We start from the raw sequence: 20,265 nt of genomic DNA, 5'->3' as shown, positions 1-20,265 counted from the left end.
AAGAAAAAAAGTATTATTTCTAATCACCCTCGTGTAGAAATATCTTGAGTGAAAACTTAATTATTCAGTAATGCTGAAAGAACATGATAATATATTTATAAAGTTTTTTAAATATTAAATTAAAGGTTGGCATAAAAATATTTAAATTATGAATTTTAATACAATCTAAACTATTACGTATTGATAACAATTATTACATATTAATATTTTAAAAAAAGTGTGAGGGAACGTTTAAAATAACTTAATAATATGCATTGCTGCAAAATTGTGATAGTATTTAAAAGAAATTTCAAGTATAGCAGTTTGAAATAATAAAATTTACTTATATCTAAAATATGTTTCGAATGTTTTGATAAAATAGATTTTCATACTATTATAAAATATTATTTCATAAAAATACTTTAAATCGCTTGAAGAAAAACTTGTTTTATATATTATGAAAAAAGAATCAATGATGAATGTTAAGCCTTATTTATTTGATGAACGAAGCCTAATCATTCTATAAAACTTTGCAATAATAAAAATAATAAAAAGTTTTAAATATCAAACAGATAAAATCCATCCATAAAGATAAAATTGAAAATTTTATATGAAAGTCTCTGAGAATATGAGAAATATTTAAAAATTAAGAAAGAACATAGTGTCATTAAAAAATAAAAGCCATATTTAAAAAGCGTGCATTTTCGTGTCTTGACAACATGCTGGGATAGGCTGATACTACGATTTAGCAATAAGATAGATTTTTAAAAAATTAAAATAAAGCTCACTTTATTTTGGCTTAGTAAATTATTCAAAATTTGATTTATGGCCTAAACATTAAAGTAAAATGGCTTATTTCAATAGGATCAACCCTCATTCTATCGAATGATGAACTTTTTAAGTAAACGTGAACAGGGAGTGGTTTTATTGTAAATGTTTGAAATAAATGTCACTAGATGGCGCAAAATCGAGCATTTTATCGTATGCTGGTTCTCTCTCTCTCTTTTTTTAAAATTTTTTTTTTGGGTTGCAAATAGTTTTACTCTTACGCAAAAATGTCTAAAAGCACGTTTAGTTTGTGGCAATCACACATTTAGAATTAAAATATTTATGTTGCGCCATTCATTTACAAATGGATGAATCTGAAAAAAATAATAAATTAACGACTCATATTAAAAAATATTTTTTTTTAAAGTCACTTCTTTCTTAGGTCAACAAAGAAAAATTATATTTAAGTTACTTTTTATTCAAAAGTTAAGTTTTTTTTAATCTAAAATGAATGAATTAAATTTAATGAATGAATTAATATTTGAAAAAAAAAAAACTGTATTAACATGAAGTGCAATCTAGTTCGAAAAATTGTATTGAGTGGATGAATAAAATGTATTTTATGAACGATTGAAAATTTGAACATCGATATAGGGGGGAGAGTGTGGGAATGGAGAAGAAGAAGAAAAAAAAACACGTGGTATCAGACAACTTTAAAAGTCTAGATTTGGTGACGTGGACCACGCGTGCCTCCACGTCATGTTCTTTATTGAATTTATCTGACACAGCGAGTATAAAATAATTAAATGTGCGCCCTAAACTATTTTTTTGTTTTGTTCAAATAGAGCTATAAGTTAGAAATCTTTAAACAGACTGAATCGCTTACAGTAAAATTTAAAACAATGACTTCGGAAAATTCCATTTCAATTTTCCCTCATCCCTATTTAAATGAATGAATTTACATTTGAAGTGTCACCCACTACAAGTTTAAACAAAAATGTGTGGATGAAAGTATTTTTTTAATGAATGATTGGAATAAGATGGAGTGTGACAATCACAGAGACGGAAATTTCACACATCATGAAAATATGCACAGTATCTAGCTAACCTGCAGGATTATCCGTTAAAGTACGGAATCAAGTATTTTCCCCCAAGGGAATGTGCGCATGCATTTTATGAATGAAAGTGTTTGATTGTATTCATTAGATTGATTCTTTAGATATTGAAAAATAAATAAAGGACATTAATTTTTGTAATATTTTAAACCATTGGGTTCTTTATTGGTATTTAAAGTGATGGACCGTTTGTGCATCTAAAGTAGTGTCACTTATGTATGCCGTACCATAGATAGGGCTGCATTTAAGATTTATTTCCTTTCTTTTGACGTTAGAGATCGTTTATGTTTGGCGCATTGCCAACTGCTCTTTTATAGTCAAACAACTGAATCCAGCTATAGGAGAATTGAATTTTAATATTGGGTGCCGAAATTTAATTTTTAATTATTTTTAACGGGACAATTTCAGATTTCAAAAAGATTAAAATTCCAACAAACTTTTTAACAGAAAAAAAAACTGAAAAATAAATTATATTTAATCTACCAAAATATATAAGTAGAAAATTATGAAATATTTTAGAAAATATGAAGAATTTATTTCAAGATTATTTTCGAAAATGACTCTCGTATTTAGATAATTTGCGTGGGCGATTTTATGCAGTGCCGGTTTCCCATTGGGCCATGGCCTGGGCCCAATGATTAGGGGTCCCTTAAAAAAGTTTTTTTGAAAATAAAATTAAAAAAATTAAGAAAAACAATGATTTAAAAAAAATTCTATTTCAAATATATATTAATAAAATACGATAATTTTTTTTGCATAATTATTACATAATTTTTTACATATTTATTTATTACTTATTTTAGTTATTATTCATAAGTATTATTATGCATTATGATATTTATCAATGTTTTTTAAGTTCAAATTTGTCCTTTTGGCGAAAGAATTGAAAGCAGTTGAGACTTGCTTAAACAAGAAGCAAAGAATTAAATGTTACCGGCAAAGTATGAAATCCGGCATTGTATAGAATGCCTAAAATTAGCCGGCAAAGTATGAAATGATTTATATTTCCTAGGCATTCTATAGATTGCCAAATGAGATACCGGCAAAGTATAAAATACACCTCCGATTCGCTTCAAATATCACTCAAGGCTCGTGACTTTTAACGCGTGGCTCATGACTTTAGACTAATAACAAAAATTATTTTTTACTGTGCTACATGGAAATGAAAAAATTTAATAAAATTTAATGAAATGCAATTCAAAATGTCATTCAAGCCTGCCATGTTGCAACAAGTAGGTTAATTTCTTATTTTTTATATGAAAATTTTGTTTCCCTGAATAAGAAAGGCTTTAATTTCGTTTTGCAGAACTTTTTAATTTTCTTTCCACAATTTGAATAAATGTTTTTCAATGGCAGTATTTTTTCAGAATAACATTTTTATTTCTGAGAAATGCATGTTACTGTGAATGACCGGTAGTTTTACATTTATTCGATATTTTAATACTTACTGATGATAGATTAGAAGAAGCATCAGTGTCTGGAGTATCGGGCAAATGCATACCGGGTAGTGGCACTTAACCTTAAAAAAACATCAGTGTAAGGTATACCGGGCAATGGCACTTAACTAGAGCTAGTATGACTGGACCTTCGGTAAATGTCCGAAATACATACTAGGTCTAGTTAAGCGCCATTGCCCGGTATACCTTACACTGATGTTTTTTTTAAGGTTAAGTGCCACTGCCCGGTATACATTTGCCCGATACTCCATCAGACACTGATGTTTCTTCTAATCTATCGTCAGTAAGCATTAAAATATCGAATAAATGTAATTATATCCACGAATAAATGAATATCAAATCGGATGTAATAAATATTTCGGACATTCACCAAAGCGACTATGTGATTGTCAACATTCACCGGTGAAAGTTAACAACCACCGATTTCGCTCATTCACAGTAACATACACATCATTTACATAATAACCTCGCATCAGGACGTTTATTTCATACTTTGCCTAAATAGCATCCGGCATTGTATAGAATGCCTAGGCGTTCTATACAATGCCTAGGCAAAGTATGTAATACTTCTCACATTTCATACTTTGCCTAAAACCGTCAGGCATTCTATGCAATGCCGGTGTTTCACACTTAGCCGGTAACATTGACATTATTGAGACGTTTTAAATGAAGTTATTTAGTGCCTCAACTGAAGTGTCTCATAATTTTTTTTAGTGTTTTATAATTATTTAGTGTCCGTAATTCTATTTGGTCAATAAATAATTGCGAAATATTTTACTAAAAGGTAAGTGTTTGTTTATATACTCTAGAAAAAACTCACACAACTGGTCACTTTCAATCAAATTTTATATATTGTCACTGTTTAAGAGGATTATTATTTATTTTAAGTATGTTTTCTTAAATGAAAAGATACTTTTATATTTGAATAAATAAAAAATTTCATCTAAGGGCCCCAAAAATTTGAATGGCCTAGGGTCCTGATTTTATGTTAAAAATATTTTTACGAAACACAACGTTTCAAGATATTAAATGAATTCATCGAACTTCATAATTGTTCTCAGAATTTTTAAATGCATTCCGATGATGACATTTTGAATGAAATAAACTTTCTGTTGGGTGGAATACACATTTTTTTTTTAAATATGTATGATTACATTAGAAGAGATGTATTTCTAAGAACAGTAAGCAAATGTATTCATATAATATCTATTTATAAAGCAGACGTTCGAAAAAACATGTAGATTAATTGAATAAAATTTTCTTTTTCGTATCAAATAAAATGATAGAAAAAAATTTACAAATAAATGAATTGAATGGCTTAAAAAAATACATATGTAATTAAAGAAAAGCGAGTCAATAGTCCTTTTTTGTAATTTTATCTGAACGAAAATATTGATTCATTCAAATTACTTTTAAGAACACATTTCATCTTCATAAAGAAATTTTTTTTGATAGGGAGGGAGGAGAGTAACAAATTACTTTTTAATGTGAAAATAAAAAAAATGTATTTTCGAGTAAGAAATTTTAAATAACACTGCGCTAACAGAATAAATGTCTAAAAGTTATTATCAATTCTACATTGAACAATCAAATGTGCAAAATGTAAACTTTGCGGAGGTGAAATAAGCAAAAACAAACTATTACTACTTATGCAAATTATATTTTACTAGGTACCCGTCAAATTGTTAGATTCTCATTATTAAAATTTAGTAAATAATTATTACCAAAAAGAATGATAAAAACAGAATGTAAAGTAGTTAGATAAAAATAGGAAAACATTTAGATACTGAGTGCCAACAATTATTTTTCTTTTAATCCCGTTAGTGGACTGATCTTTATAAGACGCAGCAGATCATCGAAATCAGGCATCACTGGCTGCGGGTGGGTGACCACTTGGATCAGTCCGGGTAGGGACCGAGGGTGTGCGGTTTTGATCCTCGTTAAACGGTTCTACCATAAAGTGCTCGACTTCGGGCTACCGAACCTGGGATTCCTCTGCAGAGGATACAGGCTTTTGATGGGTCCATCATCATCGAGAAACTTTACCTGAATTCCGCCTTAGAAAGCCATGGATTGTGCTCATACGATAGATTAATGAAGAAGCTCACATAAAACTGACGGATTTTACACTGTATTGATATTTTGTTTGAAAAAAGTTGATTGAGGAAAGAAACTTAAAATAAACTATCTATTCGATTTGGGTGGGGGCCGGTGTGTCCCTGCCTTAGTTAGGCTCTGCCTCCAACGGTGGTAATGTGTAACACAATCAAAACAAGATGACCGCAATCAACGGTCACTGCCCAAACGCTTTTTGAGAATGGGAAAAGTAATCTCCCAGTTGACAAAACACCCGTTTTTCAGTTACTTTTATAAGAGTTGTGAACTTGTAGCGATTATTCTGTTCCAGACAGCCTCCTCCCTCATTAGGATGAAAATGACATAAAATTGGGGATACATTATTTTTGTTTTCAGGAAACCATTTGAATGCGAATTGTTATGGAGTTCCACTTAAAATTTGATCATTTTAGCTAGTTCAAATGTAGTTGTGATCAGTTGTCGATAGTATGATGATAAATTCATATTGTTGCTGATAGAAAATGATGGAAATTTTACAGACACAGAAGAATCTTTGTAATGTAGTCAATTTTCAACAATAGCATTCAGAATGCGAAGGAAGACTTAACGAAACAAATGAAAGATCACTCTTTATGATTAGCATAAAATACAAAACTCATCATTGAATTAGTGTGTCGCTAAAAATAAATAAATAAGGCATGGTTGTCTCGAAATTAACTACTTCTTCTGAATAACAAAATTAAAAACGTTTTTTTTTTCTCTTCTCCCTTCGGGTTAAATAATTTCCGACGAAATTACTTTTAATGAATGCGATGGATGAAATTGAAAGGTAAAGTTTAATTACTATTTAGTACTTCAGTCATTCGACAGTCGTCATCCAAACTCATCGGAATCTTTCTTTTTTTTTTTTTTTTTAAATAAAATATTAAGCAATTATTGCGTAGAAATTTCTGAGCATCGAAAGCGTAAGTTTTATAATTTAATAAAGCGATTCGATCATCGATTGGGTGAAAGCATTTCATCAAAAAATGTAAAATATTTTTCTCATTTCGTGAAAATGTATATCTATATGAACGGCAACAATTTTAAGGTTTTAAAAAAGTCAAAATGAGGATGCAATACGAGATGTCAAGAAACTAAAGGGACTTTTTGAAATATTTAAGAGATTTTAATTCTAACAATTATATTTAGTATAAATTTATGGTTTGAGTCATAGTGTTCTATTTAACAATAACGGAATTATATTTTTAAATAATGGGGATTTTCATAACTTTTTTTAATATATTTTATCTACAATGAAGCTCCGCTGTTTGCTCTTTTTTTAAAAGAAAGGTTGATACTTGAAGTAAACTAAATTCCAAACTACTGGAAACCTTATAAACATTCAAATGAGGCTATTGAAGTTCAGAAAAGTTTCGATTGAAGATGTAATGAGTGTCTCCTAATGTGAAGCCGTGTTCAATGTCTTCTGTTGAAAAAACGAGGATCAAAAACCATTTCCATGATGGGCAAAAACTTAAAGGATCCATAAACGTGATATTTTAATTGAAATTTCTAAATCTAAAAATGAAATTCTCTCTTTAAAATCCCCAGAATTTGATCTCTTATTTCATAATTATATGCACCATCCAACCTTTTGATGATAACAAACATCAGCAGCATTTGTATGTCCTCGAGTTTCGTTCTTTTCTGTCTCGTAATTATGGACTTATCAGATCTGAAAATAAAGGACTTTAGTTAAGAATATAAATACTTGGCATCTTTTGTTGTGAAATGTTTTACTGTGTTAATGTAAATAAAATAAGTCATTTCGGGTTGTTTTTAAAATTGTTGAATATTTAAATGTAAGCTTTTTTCAATTAAAATAATAGATTGCTAAATATAACTGGATTCATTGAAAATAAAAGAATATTTAAAAAATTTTTTTTTTAAAATTCATTTCTTTAGGCTTTTTTTGCATTTTTTGGGGCCATCCTTGAAAAAAGGCGATCGTCGATAGTAGGATTCTGTCACCTTGTTATTCAAGACTTATCTGAAAGAGGATATTACCAGGTATTACAATAGATAGGGAAATATAATAGAATGTAAGTCATTGGAAATAAAAAAATACTTAAAATTTATTTCTGTTAAAAAAAATTTGCTTTTTATGCAATTTTTGAACCATCCCATGGAAGGGATACTATAGGCCTCGGGTGTCAAGCACTGATGTAAGGCTTATTTGTGCATGACTCTTAACGTGTGAGAATGCCCTCCGATCGAAAAGTGATACGGTTAATAATTTTTCTTAAGGATATTTGAAAAAAGCAATTTATGTCAATTTAGTTTTTAAGAACCATTCTACGACATATTGATGATTGTTAGTGCTAAAGAGTTTGTTCGATTTCATAGCTAACTCATAACTGCGAAACTAACCCAGAAGACGAGATACCTGCATAGATAGATACGAATTGAATTGAACTTGATTTAAAATCTAGTTTAAACCTGAATCCAACATTTTTTTGTGCTAAAATTTGTTTAACCCTTTCTTTTTTACTTTTTTTGAGTGAAGTACCCTTTAATGTTGTTAGTTTAATGCAGTGTGAGGAGTTGTTATAGTTTTGTTTTTCGCTTGACCGCCGCCGCGTACCTTAATATATATATTTTTAGAATTTTCGTTAAAAATAAAGATCTAGGGGTCCACAAGATACCTAACCTTTCTATTCGTTTAGATATCGACATAGCAACACTTTTATTTTTTCTTGACTAACACATGACTCTTCCAACTCCGAGATGAAGATTAGGCTTAAAATAAATAAGGAAAAGTTTCTGGTGTTCACTCATTTCGAGCGATTTTCTTTACACATATGTTGATCAGTGTCCAGATTTAAAGAAAGAGATCAAAAAGTAGGAACTTATTTCTCATTAAGAAGATGTCGCAGGGGAAGATTAAGAAGATTCTCTTTAGGCGTCACTACCACTAAGATTATTATTATATACCAAATTCCTAACCTATGTAAGCGATTGGGTCTTTACTCAGAATTCTATATTCCTCTAGCGGATGATTGCCCTGTTTCTTCTATTATTGGCCCGGAGAATCGTCTTTACTCATACCCGATTTTAGTGCGGTATTTTGTGAGCAAATTAACTCTTAAATCCCTCCATCGATGTTGACGAGTTCATTATCACGTCGCCATAGAAGGGAATTAATTATCGACTATCAAAAGGTACCTCCAGATAATAATCAAGTGAACGGAGTTGGGAATTTGGTATTCTTAGTGGTAGCCTCACTTTAACACAAGAAAAAAACTATGTCTGCTAAATACGTGCAGAAAAGACCTCTTTTTTTGTTTTTAATTTTGGTAAATTTAATTAGACAATGGTCTAAGGGACTTTTAAAAAATATCAAATTATTGAAGGGGGCATCCACCAAGTATTCTTATGTTATTCTTTTAAATGCAGCTATAATCTTTCATAATGATGATGAATTCTTATTAACTCTTGTAACCTCGGATAGTTTGAATCCTTAGTTTGAATGTTTTTTTTAATTTGATTTTAGTTTAGTGTCTACTTATATCATCATACATTAATTTGTTTATAGTTCCCTACCCTGTAAAAAATTCCAGATCAATTGTGGTAACCCTCCAGCATTTCCATTTTACCGTAAAAATCATTTTTATCGTAAAATCCATTTTTAACGTAATTTTCGCAGTAATATTTGCTATTAAGGTATTCCCCAAAACTTTATGGTAAAAGTGAATTTTACCTTGAGTACCGAAATGCAGTTTTGTTATGGTTGTTCTTTTTCTGGGTTGAATCTTTTTCTAGTTTGGAATCTAGTTAAGTTTATTGGATCCGAGTTAGATAGGATTTTATTTAAACATCCAATTTTACTTTATTTGTACCTTCATTTCAAGTGTGACTATTTTTACAGTCTATTAAGAGTTTTAATTTATCATTGAGTTGCAATGAATTTATCTTTCCGCTGTTACAAAAATTATTCGTATTTTAACAAGTCTCTTACTTGCGTACTCAGTTTTGTGCACTCCAAGAACTCGGCTGTTCGAACAACCCAGAAAATTGTGTGAAGGTTATTTGCATCCAATCGAAATTTCCCATACAATTTAAAAGGGTACAAATAAATCAAACATCATAGTATTAAATAAATGGCTTGTACCCAACTCACTCTCATTCACACCATACGGAAATTATTTTCGTATTCGAAAACATCAATGTTGGAGCACTTTCGATATCGTCAGTAGATTTCGAATAAACGAATTTTGTAATTTTATGCAACACTGAAAAAATTATATTCACTTAAAAAATTCTTGAGATTTTGCAAAATGTGCAAAAAGTAAAATCAACAGTAGGGGTAAATCAATGTAAACAACTCCATTTCCCAGATTGCGACTATCCCGCATATTTTGAGGGACAGGAATCCGAATAAGGTAGTTTTATTCGAAGGAGTCCGAAAAAAGGTAGGTTTATTCGAAGAAAGTATAGTTTCTGTGTCTGTTAAAACATCGTCTGCCCAAGTTTTGAGTCTTACTGCGTGAAAATCCGATCATTATATCAAAAGTTAAGCAGTGTGATCCGTTTTTTATTTTGCGCACTCTACAACGAAAGCTATTAAGCAGTTTTTCTGATAACAGCCTTATTATTCAATCAAATGATAGAAATTTTAGATAATGTTTACAATTATCTGGCAGGTTTTAAGGATTGAATCGTTTATCGATATTTTTTCATAAATGTATAGCCCACGATTCTAAATTTTTAAAACTAAATAAATTGAACTGCGAAGGACATGTTTATTAACAAACACAAAATGGCGTAGACATTTTTAAAGCCATTTGATTCGCCATTGCACAAGTGTGCGATTAAAACAAGTAATCCTATTGGATAATTGGTCCCTTAAGTTATACGGCTTGTATCAACAAAAAAAAAAAGGTTCGTGCTTTTATAAAAAATTTTAAACTGACGTATAACTTATCCAGCTTTTAAATTTACGTAATAAAACCCTATTAATATAATTTTTGCTAGAAAAATAAAATCTAAGATGCCTCTTTTTTTTTATCGAAGCAAACTTGAACGATCAGAAGTTCCAGTTCACTATCTACAAGCCTTACGGGAAAAGTAAACAAATGATAAATAAAAAGGAAATTTAATACAAGTTTTAAAAAAAGATAAGCTGAGTGCTTTTAGAAGAATATATATTTAGAAATATACATGTTAAGAAAAGATTACTGAAGCTAAGAAGAAGAAAAAAGCCGAAACAATATATGAATAAATTATTCTATAATCCCACAAAAACTTATTAAGCGGGAGGCAAAAAAAAAAAAAAAAAAAAAAAATATTATGTTTTGCTTTAAGCTCTATTCGCATGTAAACGAAAAGCTTAAATGCTTTTTTTTATTATTTGCTTTCGAGAGGTTTATAATTATAGTTTGTCGAAACTGTTTTAACGGATGAGTGAAGGAATAAAAACAGCGAAGTAGAAGAAAAGTAGCAGATTAATAAAATGTTTTATAATTGCGTAACAAATATGTATGTCATAATATGTAGAAGAGACATTATTAATGGGTCTATGAAAAATTAGAAATATTTAACGAGGTTAAATCAAATTTCTACTTTCAAATAAAGTTCTGGATTCATCTTTACTATGAATAATTTTTAAACTTCACTTCATTCATTATTCTTTTGTTTAAAGGTTTTCTTAATGGTTTTTATTTCCTCCATGTCAATCTATGTAGAATTTTATGTGAACACAAGTTCTTTATTACAAAGCAACTGATTTTTTTAAAAAATAGTTTTTTTTTTTAATTTCATTTATTGAAATGTTTCGAAATTTGAATGCTGCTAGCATTTTGAAACACACTTTAGATTTAAAATCTGTTTACGAGGTTCGATAGAATATATTTTAATAAGTACAGTGAACGACTGTTGAAAAATATTAATTCTTAGGTTAACACAAAAAGAGTACACTCTGTTGCAAGTTAAGAAAACACCATTATCTCTGTTGTGAGAGCCTGTTGGCATCTAAGTGCACGCCAAATGGATGCCAAGCTCTCAGTGCGAACGTATATCAACTGTGATGCCACAATTGGCATTACATATTTCCTACCTTTTAAAATATCTTTACTGATTTAAACTTATTTTTCTAATCATCTTAATCGAATTATATTTAAAATTAAATCAATTTTTATTTTAAGCGAGCATAAAATATTTTATTATTTTCTTATTGATCTATGTAATGACTCACTTTTTATTTCAATACTAATGTGTATGATTCATTCATTCACTAAATTGGAAACAAAAATCTATTTACAACTCTTTATTTCTTACCACAAATATGTATCCGTTACATGGTTATTATAATTCTCACAGTTTTGTTGGCGACTCGTGGTCGCCAAAGTATTTTCAAACCCAATATTGATTATGCGGGGTTGGCTTTGCTTTGGCTATGCTATATTTCGATAATTCGCCAATTTTGGATCTCTTATCCATGCTTCCCCTGTGTCCGTTGGGAAGAAATACATTTCCTTAAGACAATTATAATTTTTTACATCCATAATTAAGATGTGTTGGGCCGAAAATCCATGATGAGTTTTATACTACCACTATATGCTAATAATGGCGACATCGCCAACTCTTAAAACGACAGCCTCCTTTTTGCACAGTTTCTTAAATCGTGTGAAAGGAGGAAAACTAAACTTATTAAATAATCAACAAGCAATGAAAATTAAATAAAAATGTCTAAAAATCATGACAAATATGCGTCTTTCTGTTCTCCATATAAGGAAACTGATGAAAGAATAATAAACATTGTTTCTTGCAGTTCTTTTACAACAAAAGTAAGGAGTTGAATTTAAGCGACCCAGGCAAATATTAGTAATAATAATATTAATAATAATATAGCAGAGTAATTTGATGCCTCGCCGTTATGAAAGAACCCGCAAAGTACTTGAGGCCAAGCAGAAGCGGGACTCTCAGGCACAAGGCCCCGAGCCACGCTCGCGCCGGATGGCAAAAGGAGGCAAGGAAGGGAAACACACTGCGCGATGAAGCCGGGTGGAAGCGGAGACGTCGAGTCTCGGCACCAGCCTGGATCGACAGCAGTCGAGCGGCCACCAGGAACTCCAATCACTCTCTGACCAGAAGGCCCGCAAGGCCTCCTGCCCCAGAACCATGCTTTATTTAAAACATTAAATTGCTAAAATCAATTTAAAACACATTTCAAAATACAAAATGTTGAGCGAAGCTCAAAAATTGATATTACATGAGTCGCCTGAGTTTGGCTTACAAATCAGGAGTAGGTGGCTTAAGTTCTGTATCTCGTTCGTTTCTGAATCATGGTCTTTGCCCATTGGCTCGAGGGACAGCCTTGATGCTGTGGTTGGTTTTATGCCCTAAACGATACTGCCTCGACGCAGTTGATGCATGAACTCTTTTCCTTGCATTCACTCTTTCTGTGCCCACTCGAGCAGCAATTGGCGCATGTTTCCACGCAATGCTTTGCTGAGTGCCCGAGCCTATTGCATCTATAGCAGCGCAAGGTATTCTTTGACTTTGTGGGTGTGCCAGCCGAGGCTGACGCTACCCTTTCTGACAATTTTGCCGAAAGAACTAGGGTCAAGACGAACTACCCAATGAACGCCTTTTTTAGATTTGATTGAGAACAAAAGCCTCCACTTCTTTCTCATTAATTTCTCTATTAGTTTCTTCTAACCAGATTCTCTTCCCTCAAAGTCTACTCAACCTCATAAATTATGGCTCGTGGCTTAAATCTCTAAATTTCCAGACACTCCAGGTCTTTGCTCAACGGGGTTCGTTTAAAGCCTTCTAAAACTTTTTTTGTGTCGCTCTTCCTTTCCATTTTCAGGAGCGCACCCCCGTCTCTTATACTCTTTAACCCGATGAGGTCCGTAGGTTCATAGTACTCTTTAACCTTCTGAACGGTATCACCCTTGACGTTCTCGTTCTTTGGCTTTATAAAAATGCAGAACAAAACAAAAGTAAAATAATCTTTATCTCGCATTTAATTTGTTAAGGGCATAAGACGCTCCATTTTATGTGGTCCAAGGAAATCCATTGATATTGCAACGTCATGTCATTGCTTCTTTTTCAAGAATGAACGTTCTCCTGAATTGTCAAAATAAGTCGCTATATTTAGACTACGAAAGTATAACCTTTTTTTTTTTTATTATTATTATTCTATGATATATATCGTAAAAGAAAGCACGACTTCTGCCTGACGTGTTTAACTTTTAAAAGTATTTATGTTGTTTTGAAAGCATATTTGACAACGGAACTATTTGCAGTCGCGGATGATTACTTAAATTCTATATCTTCTTTTCTTAACTTGCATAGAATCTCTCTGCGGTCTGACGTTTAACAATGTTTTTAAATTCTCGACAATCGATTATACGAAAAATCAGTGATAAATAGGATCTGCATTTAAGACTCAAAATATTTAAAGACTTCATTGTATAGCGCAGGAGTTCATTTTCTTAAAATGAACGAGGAATCCCGACTTTTCGTTCATATCACCATTTTAGCCCCCATCCAATTCTGCATTTACTTCAATGCTCAGGAAGTTATGATAAAACAATTTTTCATTTCTGATGCGAAAGGCAGTTATTATGCCAGATACACAAGTACAGATAAATAAAAGTCTACAATGAAAGAAAAACAATTGAGATGTAAAACTGGAGAAATTATCTAGTCTCCCAATATTAAGAGTAGATGGGTCGTTCCTTCAGAGTCGAAAAGAACCTCGTTTGGCGCGATTTTTCATTCCAGCGACATTTAATGACTCGCTCTCCTATTTGGTAGTTTCTTAAATAAAAAAAGAACTTGATTCTTGACTTTTTTTTTAGCTTAGGTAATACATTTTGAAATGAATTAAAGCTTGCATTATAATTGGACCAGGCAAGAGGAAAATATCCAAAAAGGGTATTATAAATGAACGAACGGAGATAGCCCAATCGTGTAGAGTTGTCATTCGAAAAGCAGAGACTTCTCGAAACCCGGGATAAGATTAAGGATATAGTCCTACTTTTCCATACATTCAACCTTCTGAGAACAAGAGAAAAAATGCAATTTTTACGTAGAAGACAGAAAACTCATAAATAAGATAAATTGCATTTTTAAATTAAAATCTGTCCATTACTGTAAATCACCTTTTCCATTTAATCCTAATAACTACATAAAACTGAAATACTTATTTGTGGTTTATTGTGTTCTCATCACCAGTAGACTCAAATATTTATGAGCCATAAAACTGTCCGAAATATTATTTGAATAGAATTTTCTTTTCTTATGTTTTTTTCTTAATCATTAAAAACTTTGCCCTACGAGGATTAATCTATTTCTGCGCCAGAAATCGCTGTGTAAAAATATCTCAGAATGTTTTTTTTTTTTTTTTTATTGATAAAATTATATCAAATGTTGCTCAATATATTTGAAGCTCTTTGAGGTTTTACTTGGATGCATCTCTTAACAGTTTCCCTTACTAATTTTTTTGAAGAAAAAAAAATGCAAAAAATTAACACGTTTCTTTTATTTCATTAACAAATGCAAGGAACTAAGACAAATACACAAGTTCTAAGTTGAAATTTTAATTTTTTTATTTAAAAAAAAATACTTAATCTACCATCAGGTTTACTATCCCAAATTATCTCGGGCCAATGAAAAAAAGCTAAATATTAGTCTTTGTTCACATCATCTGAAAAATAATCCGCATTATTTTCGCTCACGAACCCACATTTTTTTACTCTTTTTTTTTTCTTTCTATGTTCATCAACCCATCGTTATATACAAACAACGAAACAAAACGTATTGAGTTCTGCTATCCCCGAGTATAATCGGGATAATAAATATTTGCAATATAATATACCCGAGTTAACTCGTGATAATGAGGGAAGCTGTTAAGGAGCAAAATTAATTCCTGAGGCAAAACATCTATAGCGAACTTCCTCAAAATAAAGTTTATTGAAAATAAGTCCTTTTGAGGGGGGGGGGAGGCTAATGCTTTCATTTCTATAGGTATCGCAGTAGGACGGATGATTTAATGGGTGATCATCATTAGTATATTCTAAATGTATATTTTAATCGAGGAAAATCGAAATAGAATTGCAAATCCAAACATTGTATTACAAGTTATTAAATCTAATAGGCCTTAATACGAGCGTTATTTTTAGCACGTAGACTTGAAAATAATCATTCGCCACATGGCGAGTCAACGAAAAAAAATATAGACCCAAATTAAATAACCAATTAAATATTTTTTTTCTTTTTTAATTTTTAATGATAAACATACAGCAATGCTGAAAGAATTTAAAGAACAGAATTTTAATTAAAATACAGTCAAACCGCGTTACAGTGAATTTCCGGATACAGTGAACGAAATGTTCGCTTGCTAATATCATTTATTGTGGATATAGTAAATCAAAAGAAGAGAGGACAGTATGAACTTTTTTTCTGTCTTCGACTCATTTTTTATTCTTCATTTTTTGGTCATTTCGAAATATCTACATAAAATGCGCATCTGTTGATTTTTGTCTGTAATGTAGAGCCATAAGCATTTTTTCTTGTTTACTTCTACTATAATCATATCCCTAAATTTTTTGTACGCAAGACGTCATAAAAAATAAAAGTGGACGCATTTTTTTGTTACTACATATTGTTTTTAAATCAATTTATTTTTATGGATCATTTATTTAAATAATGTGTCACAAGAGGTTCGGAAAAATTAGTTATAGTGAACCGATTGAAGGTTCACTATAATTCAAAATTTCGATCCTCCAGAATTGATCGAAAGATTCGGAGAGTTTCTTAAGAATTTACATTTTTCAAAATAGTATTTTTCCTTATAAATAAAATTCTTATAAAGTCAGCCAAATTTTTGTTGTTGAATTTGCTTTTCATAGCCGTTTTAATATGAATTTTCTGTAATTGAACTAAAAAGTTTGCAAAAAGTGGCAATAAAAAGTGATTCTTAAATGACTGCTTAACTGAAAAGGTCAACTAAGAAGCTAAAGTGATGCGCAGGACTTACCAGATTCGACGATTATATATTAGGACCCTTCCCCCCCCCCCTTAGAGTTGGAATTTCTCTTGCCATACATCATTTTAAAACATTTACTGAAAGAAGAGAGAAAATTATAGCTGCAGGAAGATTTACTTTTAATCCTAAAACAAGAGACAGTCTAATTTTTTTTTTTTTTTCAGAATTTATCAATCGATTGATTTGAAATCTTTGATAGAAATTTATAGTGTGCATAGTAGAAAGTTAAACCTTAATAATTTATTTCAAAACTTTAGTTTAAAAGTTTAGTTTAATAGACTGGTAAGTTTAATTTAATGGACATTTATAAGACTCGTGACGTCTTTTTCAAAAAGACAATCATTTTAGACAACCTATTTGCTGACTCAAACATAATAAAAGCTGTTGTGAGTCCTATTTTTTACCGTTTAATCAAGTAATAGGACAAAACCACTGCAATCAGGTATTTGAAAAATAGAAATAATATTACTATAAAACATTAAATTACCCAATAACAGCTTGTTCAATTTAAACAAAACTTTCCCAATAAAATGTTCATTAATGTTAAAGTTTCGGCGTGAAACAATAAATTCTCATATAAAATAATAAATATTCGTAAAAGAATAAATATTCAAAACTTTTAAATTATCGAATATGGATCCAAAAGCAAATTCTCGAGGCCATCATTTCACGTTGCAGACCACTTTATATGAAAAATGGATATCGAAAATGAGAGTATATTTTGAGGTTCTGTTCTTATGAAAATATTATGCATAAACGGGACATTTTTTTACACCTTTTTGACTAAAATTTAAAAGTTTATTCGAGATAAATAATGATAGTAAAAACCTTTTTAGAACTATAAAATGTTGTAATAATTTAATAGCAATACCAAGAGTACCATGTCATTGTCAATAAAACACTTTAATGAAAATAAAAAAGAAAAAATTCAAACTTTATGTTGGCCTTATATTTTTAAATGTCTGTACGGCGCATCAGTTTGGACAATACACATTTGTTTCAAAAAACTTGTGAGAAATGACGGATAAAATAAAACTACAAATCTTTTCAATATTCTAATATCAACCCTAAAACAAATGAACACGCCATCTTTCTGCATTAAAAAAAAAAAAGAAGAGAGAAACCTAATTTATTTCCGAAATTGAGATATAAAGCCTAAATATATTTTAGCATTTTTTCTCTTAAATATATTCGATGAATCTGTATAGACGAAACACGCATTCCGACATTTCTTCATCAAACCTCTATATGGATGCCCAAATAAAGGAGTGAAATTTCGGATTAAAAAAAAAAATGAAGAGGAGGAACTTACAATTGTTATTTCTCCTTTTTTTTTTATCCAGTTTGTTTTCCAGATCTCCAGTGAAGAGCGAGAGTGTGAGAGGAGACTAGGGGGGGAGGGAGACGTACACGAGAGGGCGCACCCATACACTGTGCAGGGCTTCAAGGTGATCCTGGGGCGCCCGTTTCTGACTATCGACAGAGGAACCCGTTCACGAAAATGCCGCCGAAACACGGGAAAAAGATTGCCAATCCCAGGACTGACAGCAGTGAGTGGTTTTTTTTTTTTTAATTTTGTCATTTTTATACAAATCCCTTTTCTAAGTAATCTGTACAATGACTTTGGAGTTTTAAAAAATTTTAAAAAAATCGTCCGAAATGGATGCACCCCTATTTTTACCCCTGTCGGTGGGGACAAACTCTCACAATACTGATTATTCCTTTTAGACTTGTTAGTTTGATAATTTTGTATCAAATTTATGTTAAAAATGCTGTTGCCAGCAGAATGGGAGAAACTATTTCGATGATTCCATATGGCATGAAGAAAAAGAATCAATTTTTTTTTTCGTTTTGTTTTAAAAAGTTTGTACTATAAATGTATCTGTCGTGTTTTTAGAATGAATATTTTCGAGAGAGAAATTTTCATTAAGAAAAATATATTCCTTTCATTTGATTGAATAATAAGTTTCATAAAACGGGAATACTTTTACTCAAAAACAAAAATTAAGAAATTTATGTCTGACTGAAATAAGAGCTAAATTTTGCTCTTATTCAAATTTGATCTTAGTAACTAGGCAATGGATGCTCCAGCAGTGAGTAAAAAATTTAAATTGATTTTAAAGAAACATTTCAATTTGAAGATAATTTTAAGGAAGGAATACTTTTTAATAAAGGCTTTTGTTCTCTTAAAGATTAAAAATCTAATTTCTTTTTTAAAAAAATCTTGAAAAGTTTTAATTTTTAACTAAATTAGAAAAATTTTGATTTTATTTCTTTACGATTTGAATTTTTTGTTCTTTTCGAATATTTTCATATTCGAAAAGAACAAAAAAAATCCCCAATGACAGTCGAGAAAAATTTTATTACTATTATCATTTTGTAATTTTATTATACTAATTTAATAAATGCTTTTGCTACTAAAGTTCATTCAATTTTTTTAAAAAAACAAATTGCTAAAAAGTTAAATTTTTAAACAAATTTTTTAAAAATATTATTCTTATATGAATATATTCAGAAAAATATAAGTTTGGGACGAGCTTTAAGAGAAATGCTATAATTATGAAGTTCTTTTCCTAGAGAGCTTATTTTTTTGTATATTAATACCAATTTTTTAAAATATGCATTTAATTAGTTCAAGTTTTTACCAAATTTTAAAACAAAAATTTCATACTTAGGTATATTTAAAAAGGATAGAAAAATTTTTTTTATTGATATTTAAGAAAAATTTTCATTCTATTATAGTTTTATATTATTTATGTATTATAAGAAACGCAAATTTTCTGAAAGGTTAAATCTCAGTTTCTTAAAAAAATATTTTAAAAATCTCAATCTTTAATTAAAGTTCAAAAATTTTTTTTCATTAGAATATATCCAGTGAAAAGTAATTGTAAAACATTTTAATTAAATTTCTAGAGAAATTTTATTATATTATTGTTTTGTAGTTAGATTAAATTTGAATAAATACGCCTCTGCTGCTAAAGATTAAATATCCTTAAAAAAAATTTTTAAGAGAAATTTTATCTTTTAATTACATTTTCATGTCAATTTCGAATGAAAACAAAATTATAAAATTTTAATTATTCATCCTTTACATTTTGAAATGACGAGTACTCAATGCACTAATTGAATATATAGGCAAACATTAACAATGAATTCTATCAAACTAATAAGATGATGTAATTCCTCTATTAGAATTTATATTTTTATTGACATTAAATCAGTTTTGTAAGTTTTAATTTGTCTGTGCATGAAATTTGATATTTCTTTTTTCGAATGAAAAAAAAAACTTAAAAAAAGAGAAAAACATTTGAATAGATTTTGTTTTGAGTCTTCGTCCAGAAAAAAGAAATCTCTAATTCATCCTAAAAGAGATTTGATAATCACTTAAAATTAGAAAGAAAGAAAAGAAAGTAAAACGGCTGAAAACCGCAAAATTTATCTTCAAATGAAAATTTATTCTCTAATTACAATTTTTTTCCTTCCTTTTTCAGTCACTGTTAAATGACTTCTTTTTATTTCAAATTCAGCTTTGCACTTTCAGTTTTTTCGATAATTTTATTTTTTGAGTTATATTTTAAATCAGCGACTATTTAATACGATATTTTGAGCTTAAAAAATATATAATTTATTGTTTTAAACTCTTTAAATCTATTATTCCACCTTCATTTAAGGCTCATACCGGATTTAAATAAAAAGTTGTATTGTAGGCAGAATAATAAAGTAATCTTATTTGAAAAAATAAGATCTTTAATCCTACGACGCAGATGGGTCAGTTATATATATTTTTTTCTCTAAATGCAAGTAAAAATATGTTTCGATATTTTTTTAT

At 30.0% G+C, this 20,265-nt stretch overlaps 2 protein-coding genes across 5 annotated transcripts in view; one reads left to right on the top strand and one right to left on the bottom strand.

Moving 5' to 3' along the window:
- The window catches only part of LOC107445196 (nucleoside hydrolase), a 51,161-nt gene that overhangs the window by 11,608 nt on the left and 19,288 nt on the right, over positions 1–20,265 (bottom strand). The window contains exon 1 of one of the 4 annotated variants that reach the window (XM_043050882.3): positions 768–930. The exons of 1 other annotated variant lie outside the window; for it this stretch is intronic. The gene's annotated coding sequence lies outside the window, so the exon portion shown is untranslated. Of the gene's footprint in view, positions 1–767; positions 931–20,265 lie in introns of those variants that run through there. 2 more of the 4 variants (XM_043050880.3, XM_071182879.2) reach the window with 2 other exon arrangements.
- LOC107445183 (uncharacterized) overlaps positions 17,845–20,265 on the top strand; it is a 176,879-nt gene continuing 174,458 nt past the window's right edge. Inside the window, exon 1 of the mRNA XM_043050878.3 lies at positions 17,845–17,986. The gene's annotated coding sequence lies outside the window, so the exon portion shown is untranslated. The remainder of the gene's footprint in view (positions 17,987–20,265) is intronic.

This window comes from Parasteatoda tepidariorum, chromosome 4 (genome assembly GCF_982258835.1).
Source record: "Parasteatoda tepidariorum strain Cologne lab strain chromosome 4, Ptep-v5.0, whole genome shotgun sequence".
Lineage (NCBI taxonomy): Eukaryota > Metazoa > Arthropoda > Arachnida > Araneae > Theridiidae > Parasteatoda > Parasteatoda tepidariorum.
The sequence above is the reverse complement of the archived record's forward strand: the minus strand, read 5'-3'. Positions and strand labels throughout refer to the sequence as shown.